Source organism: Schistocerca piceifrons, chromosome 4, assembly GCF_021461385.2.
Source record: "Schistocerca piceifrons isolate TAMUIC-IGC-003096 chromosome 4, iqSchPice1.1, whole genome shotgun sequence".
Classification (NCBI taxonomy): Eukaryota; Metazoa; Arthropoda; class Insecta; order Orthoptera; family Acrididae; genus Schistocerca; species Schistocerca piceifrons.
In genome coordinates, this window is record NC_060141.1 from 520,394,286 (window position 1) to 520,407,348 (window position 13,063).

The window sequence follows — 13,063 nt, forward strand, 5'->3', positions numbered from 1 at the left end:
AAGATCAATAATAGAAAAAGTGATGTTCTATAAGCAATGGGTGGGTGAGAATGCACAAACTTGGACTGTAATGTAATTGAGAAGGAAATAGGTTGTGGTACTGTGTGAAGAATCATCCCCACATCCTCTTAAAGTAGTTCAGAGAAATGCCAGAAAAAGCCAAAGGACGACGAATAGACAAGATTTGGATCATCAAGTTTCCCCTGTGTACGAGTCTACTTTCGTAATCACTCTAGTACCACACTTGGCTTCTACAACTGATGATACTAAACTACACAGTTACATGCCACTATGACATTAGTGTTCTCATCTTAACAACAGATATTTTCTGCGTCTTCATTGCAATGCGGGACTAATGCCCACACATTTCTTAGATTGCACGTTCTTGAATCGTGTTCCAGACGCATGAAAACGCTGGTGAGTTGTTTGAATTCAAATGGTTTACCAACCAGACCGAAATAACGAAGTTCCAGGAAACTGAACGAGACAGTGGCGCCTGAGGTAACCTCAGTCATAGTGTTGTAGTCTGTCAGGAATACGAGAGTTTGCCGAAGCACGTGAACAATAATGAAACTCGGCGGAGCTATGCTCACAGCAGTGTCAACCAAGAATCGGGTGCTTCTGAGTTTGATTGCCTGGGGTCATCAGTCCCGTTTTTCAAGCTGACCACGTGTTAGCAGAGCCATTATCTCAGCCATTATTCATTCGATCACGAGTGTTCCAAGCTATGACTCAGCACGCTGGCTATAGTGTGGGTTGCTGAGCTGCCCATCCGTACTTATCGACTGATCAAGGCCTGATCACACAGAGAGACTGACTCGAAATCAAAATATTTTTGCTATGTAATGTTCTGGGCAAACACGTAATATTTTGAAACACGTAATTTTCTGAAACGTGCAACAGCTACGAGAGTACCCAAGAAAGTAACGCCCCACATTTTTTCTTCTCATCCGACAACCGTCTCGCGAATGTGAAACGTTAGATATGAACGGTTCGTGCTTGGGAGCGCAAAATTTCTATTTTCTCGGAGAGACAGCGCAGCTGCAGCGACGTTTCGAAACGGCGTTCGTAGGTAATAAACGGCACAAGCATCATCATTGAGCTTCATTTAGCGAAGAAATAAACTATGGGGAATATTATGAACCGTTAGTGTGAAGTCTATGGAGCACCTAAAGTCGACAGGAGTAACAAATAGTTGTTGAAGAAAAGAATACGGAGCAACACTTCCTAGGTGACCCTTGTACAATTTGTTTTATAAATTAGTTAAGTAAGAATAGAACTGTAACGACACGTGTTAAAAACTGATAGTCTCACGAACTGAAGTATTCAGCTTCACATATACGGCGGTAAAGGTGATTTTAGTGTACGTCATAGCGAGTGTAGAAAATAATCTAGTCATAGAGGGATTGGAGTTATTTCCACTTTTATTATGTAATTCACGTAAAGGCTGAACGTAGGAAGTCATCTTAACAGTGCTCAGGAAAGTGCTACAGACAAAGAACTATAATAGTCACAGAATAATACACATAAGGATTGATATTATGAGAGGTACTGAATTAAACAGCAAGTAAGGATACGTTTTAAGACTGAATAATTGTTAACTATTTTCAACTCAGCTTGTATTTAAAAATTTTCTTGTCGCTATAAATACCAAATAACGATACAAGATGAATTGTTTGTTTTTTTATATACTGTTCTGACTTGCAGCTACTGAAAACGTATTTTAAATCTTGACATGTCTGTTTTATGAAAACAAAATATTTTAATATTGTGTTGATAACTGGATTTATTTATTGTACTCGTTAATTGCTTACTGAAAACAATAAATTTTTCTGTAGGTAAATTCTGAAATATATATGTACAGTTTTCTAATGCTAACCTTCTTCCCACACACACACATAAGTAAGCGAAGAAGGAGCTCCGTCTTGGAGTCGAAGCAATTTCGTTCTTGTCCAAATAAAGTGAGTTCGAAATTGACGCTTGAAATTCAAAGAATAGTAAGTCGCACAAGCCACTTCAACACGTCACATCGGTCATTCCCTTTGTGGTTGTTAGTTCACACTTTATTCGGGATAACAAACGAGTAAAAGCTGGTTGTTTACGAGAGAACTGCCACAGCAACGAAGAATCACAGAATGGACTTGGATTCGTATTGCATTCTCTTCACCATTGCCATATCGCCTTCATTAGTCAACTGATACTTACTGCAGTTATTTGCTGTCAAATTCGGCAGGTAGCGTATATATTGTTTTGTTTCCGCAGTGTGTGTTATTTTTTGTGTATGATGTCTTTATTTTAAATTTATGAACAACTGCAGCTTCATATAGTGGATAATTTTTGTATAAAGTATCAAGTAAAGCTTTCCATTCTATTAATGAAATTTTAAAGCATTTAGGTAAGGGTTTTTGAACAGACGGCCAATACGTTCGCTTTAAGAGGCTGAGCTAAAAAAACTAAATTCTTGTTCGACGTAAGAATTGCACCAAAGTTTATAATGAAAGATATTGGTGAAACGGAAGAGTTTAGAGTTCAAGTAGAGAGAATTCAAGAAAATGTTAGAAAAATCTTCCATGCATAAGGATACACAAAACAGGACATGCACTTGCAATTACTATGAATATTTTCAATGGATATGTAAGTTTAGAAATGAAAATAAAAAAAATGCATTACAACAAGATATTTTAACCAAAATAAGTCAGTCCAGGTGCTTGCACAGCACTGAATTATAAATTAGAAGAACAAGAAGTATTACAGAGGACAAAATTTCTCGGTCAATAAGAAGCACAGAAACCTGCAAGTTAAAAAATACTGACAAAATATGTACAAATATATCAAAACAGCGCAAATAATGTGGAAAAGAATACTATTTTTGAATATTTGGTAACATCGAATGGTAATAGCTAACAGAATAGATCTTTAGGTATGCCTGGGAAAAATAATTAACAAGTTGAAATTTAGGAGTTGAAAAGATTCAGAAATGTACAACATGGAGGAACAAGCCTGAGATGGGAGGTGTCTTAATTAGGTTTCGTTGGTAAAAGCAGTAGAGGACAGTTGTGAAGTACACTGCCTGACATAAAATGTGAATCACCCAGGAGACATGGCCTGATCTCAATGCAACATTGAACACGTACACACCATCCGTGGGTATGTAAATGATTAGAGTTGTGTTCCTCTGTGATAAGAAGGTATTTGTCTCATCTACGTTTAGTTTTGTTGCCAGGACTGCCCGGGTATAAGTAAGGGGCGTGGACAGCGTCTGATGAGTGATTTCTGCGAAGGACAAAGGAATGCTGTGGACTTGGGTGAGAGAGGGTTATCAGTGCCTGACACAATTTGAAAGTGGCCTCGTTGTGGGCCTCCATTACACGGTCTGGTCGAATTGTGTAATATAGAGATTTGGGGGCATTCGTATGTGATAGTGGCCCGATGTTGGACTACCTGGGTACGAGAGGACAGGCACATTCGATGTCAAGATTCCGGTCGGTAACATCTCACCACAGTACCAGGCACTTCGTCACCCCTTCACTTCTGTATCTGCCATCCGAGGACAGGTAATGGGCTCCCTGCAACATTGTGCATCATCCTGAACAGTTAGTCCAAGACTACCAGGAGTTAGGAATTACCCTCCGTAGACTGTCTTTAACGCTACAACACACGTGGCTACGTTTGCTATGGTCCAGTGATCGGGAAGCGTTGAACGTTAGTGAGCAGTGTCGCATTGTTTTCAGTGATGACTTACGTTTCTGCCCTAACCTATCTGATCATCGTCTGTGAGCATGGAGGCGACATGGGGGAGATTTCATTTTTTTTAATATTCTGGAGAAGCTCAGCGGTGTTACTCTTGCCGTCATGTAGTCATGAGTCTTCGGTTATGACTTCAGGTCACGGTAGGTAATGACCGACTAAACTCTGACACCACAACGTTTCGACGCGGACATCCTGTGTCGTTGTGTGTTACCTCTCATGTTGCGGTATCGTGATCTGATTTATCAACATGACAGATCTCGTCCACTCATGGCACGTGTATCTATGAAAGGCCTGCATAATGTTGAGATAATGCCATGAGCATTGATCAAAGAGAGGAAGGGAAACAAATTAAAGCTCATGGTGTAGCCTGATAGCCCACCCATGCCTCCGAGGCAATGCTCGAGGTACATACAAGGCCACTATGTAACCTGATAACCCGGCCACACCTGCAGGTCAGTTGTGTGCGCTACATTAATGGCCACGATATAATCTAGTAACTGTCACGTGGCCTCGCTTTCCACCGCCCGTGTGTCTCGGTCAGATGCTGCGGGTTCCGGCTGAGATAATGATACAAAGGCCAACGGCGTTGCCGAAGTGGTAACACGGTTCCCGTCAGAACACCGAAATTAAGTGCTGCCGGGCTGGGATAGCACGTGGATGGGTGACCATTCGGTCTGTCAAGCGCTATTGGAAGGGGTGCCCTCAGCCCTCGTGAGGCAGGAGCTACTTGATTGAGAAGTAGAGGCTCCGGTCTAGGAAACTGACATACGGCCGGGAGAGCGGTGCGCTGACCACATGCCCTCCATATCCGCATCCAGTGCCGCCTGTGGTCTGAAGACGACACGGCGGCCGGTCGGTCCCCTTGGGGCTTCATGGCCTGTTCGGGAGGAGTTTAGTTTAGTTTATAATGATCTAAAGCGAGGTCACTCTCCCACCGCTTATCTTCTCCATTAGGACAGCTCTCTCGAGACCGTAAGGAATCAAGCTCCCCCTCCCTTCACCCCCTCGTGACATGAGACACTTTGAAATAGCAGTGTACGGCCGAAATACTAAAAGTCTCCGGTCTAGGAAACTGACATACGGCCGGGAGAGCGGTGCGCTGACCACATGCCCTCCATATCCGCATCCAGTGCCGCCTGTGGTCTGAAGACGACACGGCGGCCGGTCGGTCCCCTTGGGGCTTCATGGCCTGTTCGGGAGGAGTTTAGTTTAGTTTATAATGATCTAAAGCAAGGTCACTCTCCCACCGCTTATCTTCTCCATTAGGACAGCTCTCTCGAGACCGTAAGGAATCAAGCTCCCCCTCCCTTCACCCCCTCGTGACATGAGACACTTTGAAATAGCAGTGTACGGCCGAAATACTAAAAGTCAGTGACCTCATTAAATACTGTGCAAAATGGTGGTAAATATGAGGGTCTCTGAGAAAGTAATGCACCGTTTTTTTTTCTGTCAAAAACAATGCTAGGATTGCGAAACGTTACATATGTATTATTTGAAGTCTCCTGAATGAGCGCGGCAAGTTTCTGTCACTTACGACAGATAGCGTAGATGCAACACAGTCCCAAAATGGCGTCTGTAGGTGATATTCTTTACAAGTAATGTGCCATCATTGATTTTATTACTGCCGAGAAAGAAACTGTGGGGAATACAAACGCTTGTGCAAAGTCTGCAGAGCATCTGCTGACGGCAGAAGTACAGTCAGTCTCTGGGCACGGAGGGTGAGGTCGTCGGTAGGCTGTTCGGAGGAGCTCCACGATTTGCAGTGGTCGGGGAGACCATCCACGGCTGTCACAACCGACATTTTGCAGCGAGTTGATGTTGTCATTCGCGAGGACAGACGCATTACGACTCAGCAGTTGGCACTGCATCTGTCAATCAGCAAAGGAAGTGTGGATGCAATTATCCGTACTCTTGGATATTCAAACGTGTGTGCAGGATGGGGTCCCGCGGTGTCTAACAGTGGATCGTAAATCCAACAGAAAAAGCATTTGTCTTGATTTGTTGCAACGTTTTGAAGCTGAAGTCCCGGACTGTGACAGGTGATGAAACCCGGGTTCACCATTTTGAGCCCGAAACAAAACGACAGTGGATGGAATGGTGACTTTCCCACTCCGCACAGAAGAAAAAGTCAAACCAACTGCTTCCGCCGGTAAGGTCATGATCACCGTGTTCTGGGACTCTGAAGGTGTCTTTGCTGTGACGCCAAGAGGCGGTACCATTAATTCAGAAGCATACGTCAACACATTAACAAAACTCAAGACGCGCTTCTGACGACTTTGGCGCCACAGCAACCCAGGAGACGTTTTGCTGCAACACTATAGAGCTCGGCCCCACACAAGTCTGAGTACAGCTGAACACATCGCAAAACAGGGTTGGACAGTATTACCCCATCCATCCTACAGCCCTGACCTAGCCCCCTCGGACTTCTACTTGTTTGGGCCATTAAAGGATGCCATTCGTGGAAGAAATTTTGAGGAAGATGAGGTGATTCACACATTGAAGCACTGGCTCCGCTACATGGGCAAGGATTGGTATCGACAGGACATACACGCCCTTGTTTCGTGCTGCAAAAGGCCATACAACGGGATGGAGATTACGTGGAAAAATAAGGTGTGTCGATCAAACACCATTCTTTCGTGTAATTCTCAGTATGTTCAATAAAGAATTGTTGAAGAAAAAAATGCGGTGCATTACTTTCTGGGCAATCCTCGTATTAACATAATTTGTCATATAACACGCTTTGACATTACAGTGTATAACTGGATTGTTGCTTGACTACTGTAATTTAATAATTTCATATCTTATTCTCTAAACATTGCAATGTAAGAGACTGCTCCATTGATATTTAAAACTCTTGGCTAATTACTTCCAAATACAACGTTTCCATTCTAACATATACAGAAATACATGATTTTTTAAAAAAATGGCTCTGAGCACTATGGGACTCTACTTCTGAGGTCATTAGTCCCCTAGAACTTAGAACTAGTTAAACCTAACTGACCTAAGGACATCACACACATCCATGCCCGAGGCAGGATTCGAACCTGCGACCGTAGCGGTCTCGCGGTTCCAGGCTGCAGCGCCTAGAACTGCATGATTTAAAAGTTCAACAATTAGTACGGCTCGATATTTAAACAAATAAACCGATAACCCACATTAAACAATTAGCACAGTGTCATATTTAAACAAACACATAATTATCGTGTATTAAACAATTATCACAGCATGGCATTTCAACAAATACAGGGTGTTCTTAACTAAGGTTCCAGTTTCAAAACGCAGTAGAATCACTCCTCAGAATGACATCAAATTTGAACAGCATATTATTGACGCAGGGGGAAACGTCACGGAACAGAAGAAAAAGAAAATTTTAGCAATATATGACGCAAGTGCCTTGAAGTAAATGGGGTCGGCTACAAACGACAGATAAATTGCAATACGAGGACTATGGTCTGAGTTGCACATCACACCATCCACACTGCTCAGTGTTCATGACTGCAAATGTTCGGCAGTTAACAGCTGTGGCGCTTTTAGGTAAGCCAATCCAGCACGGCGAGGTCGTACCACATCCAAGGGATTTTGATTCTCCTGGGGTCAAAAACCACATAGAAAGCAAAATGACATCTGTTTTTAATTGTCCTGGTGCCAAAAATCGCATAGAAAGTGAAATGACATCGGTTTCTAATTGTCGTGAGATTGGGGCAAGACATTCTATGTACTGCCCACCGTTTTCTGCCACAATCTGAAATCGACAAACAGCACGTTTCACAACAGATCGGAGTGTCTCGGGAGTCATATTCAGAATGCCTTGCGCTATGTGCGCCTTTAATGCACCTACGTTCGTAAATGGAGCGTTGAACACATCTTTCAGATAACCCCACAGCCAGATGTCACACGTCAGGTGATCTGTACAGCCAGGTTGTAGGGAAACGACGTCTGATAGTTCCTTTATTTACGAAATTCCTCTGCAGCAGCCGCTTCACTGGCTTGCAACGTGCGGAGGTACACCATCTTGCATAAAAATGATCCTACCCACACATCTATGCTACTGACGGCATGGAATGATTTTGGTGCGCAAAAGACCCTCATAACGTTAACCATGGTGGTAAAGGTAAACGATGGTGTCAACCCGCAATACACAGTCTCCTTTCAAGAATAAAGTGGGGCCGGCTGAAGAGCGTAAAGCCGTCGGCACACGGACCGTGCTGTCGAACGTTAACGTTGAGCTTGCAAAGTTCAACGTGCTGCTGAACGCTCAGGAACGATGCGACTTGTGCATACGGTACGTGGGGCCCCAACGTGGTATACGCGATCGCAACGCACTGCAGCGGCAGTTGAGGGATGTTTCTAGTTCGTAAATCACACTATTTACTCAACAGGCGTGCGTAAAATTCCCACGTTAGCTCTATTAAAACGCACATTTCCTCCATCGTCCACGAAAAGGAAAGTACCACGTCCAATCAATAAGGACACAGGCCTGCAAAAGTTCCATTACAAACAGTGCGGTACAAATTTGGAATACTTCTCCGCATAAGATAAACATTATTTCATCATTTACACATTTTAGTAAAACCCCAAGGTCAGTCTTACTTGATTATTGTTCCTACCCAGTAGCAGAATCTTTGCAACATGTGAATTATGAAGCGTAACAGAAAAAGGAGCAAAATATCTTTATACAAGTAGCGCAAGCTGTCCTGTAGATTAAGCCAATCGAATAAAGTCACCCCTCAAAAAAAGGTGAACTTATATTTACATAACATTAAATATTATAGCATATACTTATATTAAACTAATAGTAAAGTATCCGGACCTAATAAAAACGCGAATGTTAGGGAAAAAAATTGGTAGTGTTAAGACGCGAACCACCACTACAACAAAAACTCATCATTGGACAGAGACGCTGCTCATTCCGCTAACCCATAACACACGCCTTACCATAAATCATGATTTCTTATCTCTTGCTAAAAACGTTAATCATAGATAATTATGTAACTAATTGAAATTTAATTGTAACAAATTGTACGAAGAACAATGCGTTTTGGGTGGATCTTCAGTGTGTCGCTGCCTTTAAATAGCCTATTCTCATAATACGCAAGTTACAATAATACTTTTGCCACGAATATGATGTTTCTCATTATTTTACTGGAACGAATCACACAACTAACAACGGGTTTTCCAGTGATTCTCAGTTTGCTGGTGCTCAGAAACGGCATATATACATATAGGCTTGAAATGAACGCCAGTATGGCGCCTCGCAACTCTCTACTGAAGGGAGACGGCTTGCGTGTGACGTAGGTGGCGTTGTGCCATCTCATTGGTCAACGCTCAGACGCACGCTCAGAATATCTGACATGCCAGATATTGCTCTGCACGTTCGGAAAGACTCCCGAACGTGCTATTCCACGCTATGACGTCAGAAACTCGGCACGCTCAACGCTCAACGTTCGGATGCACGGTCCGTGTGCTGACGGCTTAAGAATTTTCTGTTATCAACATTCTGTAATGCTGGGTATTGGCACGTCCTTGGAGACGGATGTGGAACTGGTCTGTCCACAGAATGTCCCATGGTCTGTTCACAGAGATAGTGCAGCACCGCGTGTCATTTATCATGTCAAGCACTGCTGCTATCTATTTGTCTGTTTTATCTTAAAATGTCGTTGTTTCATGCACTTTCTATTGCTGACAATCATATTATAGAAATGATGAGAGCATAGGATAATTTCTGAAGCACATATAGACATGTACAGTGGGCGCTACATTTCTTGCATTGGAGTATTAACAGCGTTGCATTCCACGACTAATATATTGGAAACCACACTGATTTAGCATTACAGCATGTTTAAGTGCAGAACGATGTAAAAGTGTGTGTTTATATTCTATTATCATTTCTCTCTCTCCAACATCTTCCTGTTATGGAATCCAAACACTGCAGCAGTATTACAGAATTTATAACACAAGTGATTTAAGGAAAATGTTTCAAACTCCTTCCATCCGGAGTTCCATCATGCATAAACTGTATGTTTTTCATCTTATTAACCATCTGTTATATTATCACAACACTCTCACATATATCAGGCTCATATCCACTATACACCAATAAGGAGTGATAACCTCCTCAGCCTGCGTGCATCTAGAGAGATTGTGTGTACTTCGATGGGTGACGTGAGTAAGATTAGTACGATTCAGTCTTCACAGGATGGCAGTTGTAATACTGATATGGGAATACCGGTCCGTATCACTAACATTGATCGGTTGTGCAATTTTCGAAAACGTGTTTTGATCTTTCTGAAAGAAATATATGGAAGTTTATTGATTACATGGAACTCAATTCTTTCTTTCCATTCACAAGACATCGAATGTGCGTGTATAGTGCCCTCCTACTTCCGGTAAGTACCATTTTAAATCAGAGATAATGTTGCAGGGAAGGTTGGTCAAAGACAGAGGAACAGTTACAAGATGTGTAGAGAGATCATGGAGAATTTTGTTCAGTATCCTTTGCCGACAGGTTCAACGAAGGGGCCTCCAATCGGGCAGCTCATTCCGAAATAGAGGGCAGAGTGCTGTTATGAATATGATTCATCTATCAGGGAGGTAATCATCAAATATCGTAGGATCTCCGACTTTATGCTATGAATGCGAGAATACTTTGTGACTCCCAGTGACATAGGGAGATATGACAAACCGAAATAAGATCTTGCCGAATTTATGAAATGTTTCGGTGAAGAAATTTAGTTGTTGTACCTCCTTTCTTTTGATTATTTTCCACACTAATAAACAGTATTTGTGTCATGTGATGTACGCAGGGTAACAGCACTCGTAGAATAATGGAGGAATGATTTAGCAATGATACAGAAATTGAGAACCACGCTGCAATATCATTGGCTGCTAGCATTACCAGATCGACGTGAGGAGACGTTTTATTGACGTGACAAGGCGTCGAAAACAGTGGCTTGGAAATCGAGTAATTGGGTAAAATACGTTGAAATCACCGAAAATCTTGTGAAATTGTGAAAAATGGTGTAAAATACAAAAAAACTGAGGAAAATAAGTCAATAATGTGGAGGAATGAGGATACTTACATGCTCAGCTGACTATATGAAAATCATTCCATTCCTCTACCAGAGCTAATGACAATTGATGGTGCATACTATCCATGCTCCGCAGGGTCCTGCGGAATACCCCTACTTCCATATTCGGTTGTGCATTGTAAGCCATTAAGGGGGGTTTGACTTGAAACGGGCCGACTTGGAGCAGGAGAGGCACCACAGGATATTTTAATTTACACTGTCTGTACTTTTACAAATAAATTCAGAAAACTTTGTTAGCATGACCAGGAAGGATTCAGGATTCACACTCATAGCAGAGGAAGTTCAAAAACATAACAAAAATTTTTTGTACATGTGAAATTTCATCTTTTTTTCGCTTGGTATTGGCTGCGTTTGTTGCTGTAGGTACACTTTTCTTTATAAGTAAGAGAGATTCTTCGATGAATTTTGCACAGCATACAAACCATACTTACAGGTTTACAAAACTCTAGAATTTTCCAAATCTGTTAAAAGCTGTGGTAAAAATTGAGATAATTAACTATAAAATTCGAGTTTTCTCTAAACACGAAGTTTAAAACGTAAGAGCCCATTCATTTATCCACAGATAAAATAAATTCTAGAGTTTCATACACCTGTAAGTATGGTTTGTAAGCTGTGCAAAATTCATCGAAGAATCTCTCTTACTTATGAAGAAAAGTGTAACTATAGCAACAAATGCAGCCAACAGTAAGTGCAAAAAAATCACGAAATTTCACATTTAAAAATATTATTTTTTCGTGTTTTTGAACTTCCACTGCTATGAGTGTGAATCCTGAATCCTTCCTGCTCATGCCGACAACGTTTTATGAATTTATTTGTAAAAGTATAGACCGTGCAAATTAAAATGTCCTGTGGTGCCTCTCCTTCTCGAAGTCGGTCAGTTTGACGTCCTACCCCCCTTAAAAGGAAAGACGCATTGTCCAAACATTTGTAGGTCAGGATGACCACCGCCTAGGACACCGAAACGATGATCATGTACCTGGGTGCAATATGCACCACCAGTTTTTGGTCTCTTCGGAATGGAACACTGAAACATTTGCTACACTGTCACTGTGCATTAGATTAAATGTTGAAACTTCCCCTTAGAACAACTATACATGACTGTGCTTAAACTGACACACAATATTTTGTTAGCGCAACGCAATCTGACTTTCAAAGATCCCAGCAAAAGAATGGCCCTGACTAACATTAAACTATACCTTTCACAAATCACTTATCTCACAAAAATCTTCGCTACTCAAGCTACTGCAATACAGCGAGCGCCACTACTGCCAGCTAAATAAAAGATTCAAACTACTGAAGGCACTAACTACCGATAGGGATAGTTAGCAAATGAAAGATATTAATAGAGAACAAACAATGTATTTACCTTAATATCATCACAATTCATAATATACTCGTATATATCAGTTCATGACAAATTACAAACCTCCGCCATCTCTCTCCCCACATCCACCACTGCTGGCGGCTCACCTTCAACTGTGCAACGCTACGCGCTGTTCACAGCCAGCTGCCTAACACTACAATGGCGAGTATTACAACAATGCAAAGCAGCCACAGACTGCACACAGCACAGCCAGTCATTTTCATATTGAGCGCTACGTAACGTTGCCAATAAGAAAACATAAACAGCCTACTTACATAAGAACCTAAACAGCCTACTTACATAGAGAAAACATAAACAACCTACTTACATAGCCCCCATGCTCCCCACAAAAAATTTTTACAAATGGTGTTGGGCACTGGCCAATACAGATTTGACAAAAATTTTTCACAATTACACTAACAAAGATATCCAATGCACACACTTATTGATACAATGTTGGTCAAAAGCTAAAATTTTCTCACAGTCCATAAAGATAGTCCTGATCATTCATCATAATAGTAATTACAGTTTCTCATTAGTAAAAGAAATTGTACAGAGAAGTAGTGGATTTCCATACAGTCTTGAAGAAGTAGTGTTGTCCTTCCAACGGAAAGACAGTGCTGACTCTTGACATGCTGACAGGTAATGGGCCACAATGGAGCAAACCCACAGCAGAGTCATTCGAAGTTTTCAAGAATATTGGTAGGCAGGTCATCACAGAGTAGACCCACTGTAGTCCTGGTAGAGATTACGGTATTGGTGGGCCACCAGAGGTGCTGACCCACTGCAGGCCTTGTAGAAATAATGGTATTGTTGGATCATCAAAGATGTAGACCCACTGTAGTCCTTGTAGAGATAGCCA